Raw genomic sequence first — 6,671 nt, forward strand, 5'->3', positions numbered from 1 at the left:
TGAGCGCACGCCCATTAAGTAGCGATCAAATCAAGGAAATCGATCAAACGATCCCCGTGCCAGCCCAAATCATGATCTTCACCAACTTGGATTTGGTTCTCTCGCGAAAATCGCGAGTTGCAGAGATGAGAACCATGAAAAGCAAGATCCCGAATAAGAAAACAGAAACCGAGGAAGAGGAAACCACAAGAGTGAAGACTAGTAGAGTCTCGTCTTTTGTCATTCTTTGCTCCTTTTTCACTCAATGATTCCTTCGAATTTGCCGACCAAAAATTCTATATGTCTATTCTATCTATGATATTTCTATATATATAGAATATGATATCTAATATGACATCCGATTTGTCAAAGGGATTGGATTGGTGACTTACCCATTCAGTGACTTTGGCACTGGACGTTCCAAAAACGGGTACTATCGGATCGGGTGAATTAGAGAATAGACAGAGGTCCGTTGGCATTTCAGCCTTTCTTCTCCTTTCAGGGCCTATCCGAAAGAGAATCCAGTACCTCTTGGTCCTGAATATCAGAATAGGACGAACGAACCGGCCTCCGCGGATATCTTTGCTTCGGAACAAAACCCTGCAATCAAATAGATTGTCCCAAGGGCGCCATATTCTAGGAGCCCAAGTTATGCTATTGAAAATTCGTTCCTCTAGCAGTTCCGGTTTGAGCATTCCGTTCCCTTTTTCAAACTCCACTTCTTTTCATATAGCAATCCCTGATCAAAGAGAGAACAATATCCATTTCAAAACATTTCTAACAGATTCCTTAGTTCGGACCGACGAAGTAATGTCACTCGACTATTATCAACCTGACTGCAATCTTTTTCTGTCGGTAAGGATTGCACCAGAGCACCTTCTACTTCTAATAGGCCATGAACTATAGATAGAGAAGAATCATTCTGAGCGAGTACATAAGAAGCGATCCACTTTTTTTCATCGGTTCCAGGGGAAGACCAAAGATCTTGCGCGGCAGGTCCGCCAGAAAAACTCAAAAGAGAAAGAAGTCTCGTTAATCTCTTCATGCTCGTTCCAAGTTCGAAGTACCTTTTGGCCAAAGAAAAACCCGCTTCCTGACACGATTGCCTCTTTATCTTTATATAGATAGATTCTATGGGGTTATTACTTAGTAAGTCTATTTTGTACAAGAGCCCCTCCTATCTGATAGAAAAGGGTCCCATGATCCCGAGCCGATCTTACCTTGGCTCGCAAACCCCAAGTTTGTCTATGAAGAGCTAATCTAATTGTATTTTTTTCTAGAATGGATTTCTTATGTGGAATACTAATGGATAGGGCTTCGTTGCTAAGTGCTACAAGATCTAGTGCACTGGAACTCGTGGTTATGGACCCGAATCCTTTAGTATGGAACATTGTCTTTTCCAAGTAAAAACCCCTAGTATATGAAAGAATGAAAAGGTGCTTTCGTTCTTGTGGAATAAGAAGCCCTCGTACCTTAATGAAAGGAAAATCGTAATTTTTCGTTAGGTATTTGACCAAATAGGATCGTCCAGTTCCTACAGAACCTATCACTAAAATACCCGATAGGGCTAAGCGGAACGAAAAGGGTTTTCCATGAGATGGTAAATGAAAACGATTAGTCCCACACGAGGTTTGGGAATAAGTGATTGTCTGATAATGAGCAAGGAATATACGTCTTTCTGCTAAAGAGGATCTATTAAACTCATAATTCATTAGATCCTTGTTATCAATGCCAACTAGGTATCATAAGTAAATGGATCCCGGTTGTTCAATCCTTTGATAACCAAGGTCATTCTTTGCTAAAGAGAAATGATCACTATGAGTCAGACTCAATAGAATTGGATCCATTCCAAATAGCGAGAATTAGGATTCTTGATCCCTCTCAATCTCTCTTTCAATTCGAGGATCCAGAGAGGTGTTTTCATAGTCATCTCCGAATATTTGCCATCTCGGAATATTTTCGATTTCATTTTTCTATGATATGTCTTTCTATATGAAAATTGGTTATTTACGATGTACGATGATCCCTGTTAAGCATCCATGGCTGAATGGTTAAAGCGCCCAACTCATAATTGGTAAATTTGCGGGTTCAATTCCTGCTGGATGCACACGAACGGGAACATTCCATAAGTCTATTGGAACTGGCTCTCTATCCATGGAATCTCATCCATCATCCATACATAACGAATTGGTATGGTATATTCATACCATAACATAAGAACAATAAGAACTCGAATTCTTATCGATACTGGAACTCAGAGCATAGGAGGGAAAGTCGATTTATGGATGGAATCAAATACGCAGTATTTACAGAAAAAAGTCTTCGTTTATTGGGAAAGAATCAATATACTTTTAATGTCGAATCGGGATTCACTAAGACAGAAATAAAGCATTGGGTCGAACTCTTCTTTGGTGTTAAGGTGGTAGCTGTGAATAGCCATCGACTACCTGGAAAAGGTAGAAGAATAGGACCTATTCTGGGCCATACAATGCATTACAGACGTATGATCATTACCCTTCAACCGGGTTATTCTATTCCACTTCTAGATAGAGAAAAAAACTAAAGGAGAATACTTAATAATACGGCGAAACATTTATACAAAACACCTATCCCGAGCACACGCAAGGGAACCGTAGACAGGCAAGTGAAATCCAATCCACGAAATAATTTGATCCATGGACGGCACCGTTGTGGTAAAGGTCGTAATTCCAGAGGAATCATTACCGCAAGGCATAGAGGGGGAGGTCATAAGCGCCTATACCGTAAAATAGATTTTCGACGGAATCAAAAAGACATATCTGGTAGAATCGTAACCATAGAATACGACCCTAATCGAAATGCATACATTTGTCTCATACACTATGGGGATGGTGAGAAGAGATATATTTTACATCCCAGAGGGGCTATAATTGGAGATACTATTGTTTCTGGTACAAAAGTTCCTATATCAATGGGAAATGCCCTACCTTTGAGTGCGGTTTGAACTATTGATTTACGTAATTGGAAGTAACCAATTAGGTTTACGACGAAACCTAGAAATCGATCACTGATCCAATTTGACTACCTCTACGGGATAGACCTCAACAGAAAACTGTTGAGTAACGGCAGCAAGTGATTGAGTTCAGTAGTTCCTCATAGAAAATTATTGGCTCTAGAGATATGGTAATATGGAGAAGACAAAATTGTTTGAAGCACGCACAGAACCGGAAGCGCCCCTTGTTTCAAAGAGAGGAGGACGGGTTATTCACATTTAATTTGATGGTCAGAGGCAAATTGAAAGCTAAGCAGTGGTAATTAAGACCCCCGGGGGAAAATAGGGATGTCTCCTACGTTACCCATAATATGTGGAAGTATCGACGTAATTTCATAGAGTCATTCGATCTGAATGCTACATGAAGAACATAAGCCAGATGACGGAACGCAGAGACCTAGGATGTAGAAGATCATAACATGAGCGATTCGGCAGATTTGGATTCCTTTCCTATATATCCACTCATGTGGTACTTCATCATATGATTCATATAAGATCCATCTGTCTAGAGATCGTCATATACATCTAGAAAGCCGTATGCTTTGGAAGAAGCTTGTACAGTTTGGGAAGGGGTTTTTTGAGAGAAAAGAAGAATCTACTTCAACCGATATGCCCTTAGGCACGGCCATGCATAACATAGAAATCACACGTGGAAGGGGTGGGCAATTAGCTAGAGCAGCAGGTGCTGTAGCGAAACTCATTGCAAAAGAGGGTAAATCGGCCACTTTAAGATTACCATCTGGGGAGGTCCGTTTAGTATCCCAAAACTGCTTAGCAACAGTCGGACAAGTGGGTAATGTTGGGGTGAACCAAAAAAGTTTGGGTAGAGCCGGATCTAAGTGTTGGCTAGGTAAACGCCCCGTAGTAAGAGGGGTAGTTATGAACCCTGTGGACCACCCCCATGGGGGCGGTGAAGGGAAAGCTCCCATTGGTAGAAAAAAACCCACAACCCCTTGGGGTTATCCTGCGCTTGGAAGAAGAACTAGGAAAAGGAAAAAATATAGCGATAGTTTTATTCTTCGTCGCCGTAAGTAAATACGTAACTAGGAATATGGAAAATTGCATTTTTGGAATTTGCAATAATGCGATGGGCGAACGACGGGAATTGAACCCGCGCATGGTGGATTCACAATCCACTGCCTTGATCCACTTGGCTACATCCGCCCCTTATCCAGCTAAAGGATTTTTTTCTTTTTTCCATTGATCATTATTCTATTTATTCTGACCTCCGTACTTCGATCGAGATATTGGACATAGAATGCCACTCTTTAAAAAGGAAAAAAGGAGTAATCAGCTGTGACACGAAAAAAAACGAATCCTTTTGTAGCTCATCATTTATTGGCAAAGATAGAAAAGGTCAATATGAAGGAGGAGAAAGAAACAATAGTAACGTGGTCCCGGGCATCTAGCATTCTACCCACAATGGTTGGCCATACAATCGCGATTCATAATGGAAAGGAACATATACCTATTTACATAACAAATCCTATGGTAGGTCGCAAATTGGGGGAATTCGTGCCTACTCGGCATTTCACGAGTTATGAAAATGCAAGAAAGGATACTAAATCTCGTCGTTAACTGAATTCTGAATAGAAAGATTAAGAAGAAAAAAAGATTCAAAATAAAGTAAAGGTAGGCGGGGAATAACCTTATTTATGACAAGTTTCAAACTAGTAAAGTATATCCCTAGGATAAAGAAGAAGAAAAGTGGGCTAAGGAAACTCGCAAGGAAAGTTCCAACCGATCGTCTACTTAAGTTCGAGAGAGTTTTCAAAGCACAAAAACGTATCCCTATGTCTGTTTTCAAAGCACAAAGAGTTCTTGACGAGATTCGCTGGCGTTACTACGAGGAAACTGTTATGATACTGAACCTCATGCCCTATCGAGCATCTTATCCCATCTTAAAGTTGGTTTATTCGGCAGCCGCAAATGCTACTCATTATAGGGATTTCGACAAAGCGAATTTATTTATTACTAAAGCCGAAGTCAGTAGGAGTACTATTATGAAGAAATTCAGACCTCGAGCTCGAGGACGTAGTTTCCCCATAAAAAAAAGCATGTGTCATATAACAATTGTACTAAATATAGTAAAGAAATCTAAATAACCTTTAGATCCATCTAAGATTTCGATTCCCAGTAAAAAAAATATAGAATAGAAAAATATGGGACAAAAAATAAATCCACTCGGTTTCAGACTTGGTACAACCCAAAAACACCATTCCTTTTGGTTCGCACAACCAAAAAATTATTCTGAAGGTCTACAGGAAGATAAAAAAATAAGGGATTGTATCAAGAACTATATACAAAAGAATAGGAAAAAGGGCTCGAATAGAAAAATAGAATCAGACTCAAGTTCCGAAGTAATTACACATAATAGAAAAATGGACTCAGGTTCAAGTTCCGAAGTAATTACACATATAGAAATCCAAAAAGAAATCGATACGATCCACGTCATAATCCATATTGGATTCCCAAATTTATTAAAGAAAAAAGGAGCAATCGAAGAATTAGAGAAAGATCTACAAAAGGAAATTAACTCTGTAAACCAGAGATTTAATATTTCTATCGAAAAAGTTAAAGAACCTTATAGACAGCCTAACATTCTTGCAGAATATATAGCTTTCCAATTAAAAAATAGAGTTTCATTCCGAAAGGCAATGAAAAAAGCCATTGAATTAACTAAAAAAGCAGATATAAGGGGAGTAAAAGTAAAAATTGCGGGTCGTCTCGGAGGAAAAGAAATTGCACGCGCCGAATCTATTAAAAAGGGTAGACTTCCCCTCCAAACAATTCGCGCTAAAATTGATTATTGCTGCTATCCAATTCGGACTATCTATGGAGTATTAGGTGTAAAAATTTGGATATTCGTAGACGAAGAATAAGTAATCTTGTCTTCGGATTCTGTCCATTGATAGAATAAAAAATGACAAGAGACTTTTTTCCTGAAATCCCTGCAAAAGAAGAAATTATACCTCTTTCTATAAGATTTAATGAAAATTGATAAATCATTTAATATAATTGCTATGCTTAGTGTGTGACTCGTTATTTTTTTCTTTTTTTTAAGAAAAAAACTTAGTAATTATAGAAAATTAACTAATAACCAACCTATTGCTTCGTATTGTCGAGATCCTAACTAAGAAACAGTCACTATATGAATAAATACCTCTATCATAACATAAATGAGTAGATGTGTCATATAGTTGTAGCAACTGCAATTTTTTCTCTAAAAAAGAAAAGGGATTCTAGGTTGTGAAGCAAAACTAAAGGGATGTGGATAAAGGGAGGGAGGGATGATAGAAAGAAGGAAGAGGAAATAAATAAGATATAGGATTCCACTATGTATGGTCTATGAATTACATCATAAAAGGCAATGTGATAAAGCATCAATATAATAAAAATAATAGAGAATTAAAAATTGTAACTTGAAACAAGAACTACAAATTTAAAGCAATAATAAAGAGCCGCCCGGGTTAATAAAACTGAGAAAATTAACTCGGAAAGAAATTTTTTGGAAGCTCCGTTGCGGGATTCAGACCTAACCATTCAAGGAGAAGCAGTGGGAACGACAGAACCTATGATTCCATAGGATTTTATTGAAAAGAATCCTAACACTTCATTGGGTGGGATGGCGGAACAAACCAAAAAAATTGTCTTATTTGGT

This window comes from Triticum urartu, unplaced genomic scaffold (genome assembly GCF_056163025.1).
Source record: "Triticum urartu cultivar PI428250 unplaced genomic scaffold, HENAU_Tu73 scaffold307, whole genome shotgun sequence".
In the NCBI taxonomy this organism is placed as follows: domain Eukaryota; kingdom Viridiplantae; phylum Streptophyta; class Magnoliopsida; order Poales; family Poaceae; genus Triticum; species Triticum urartu.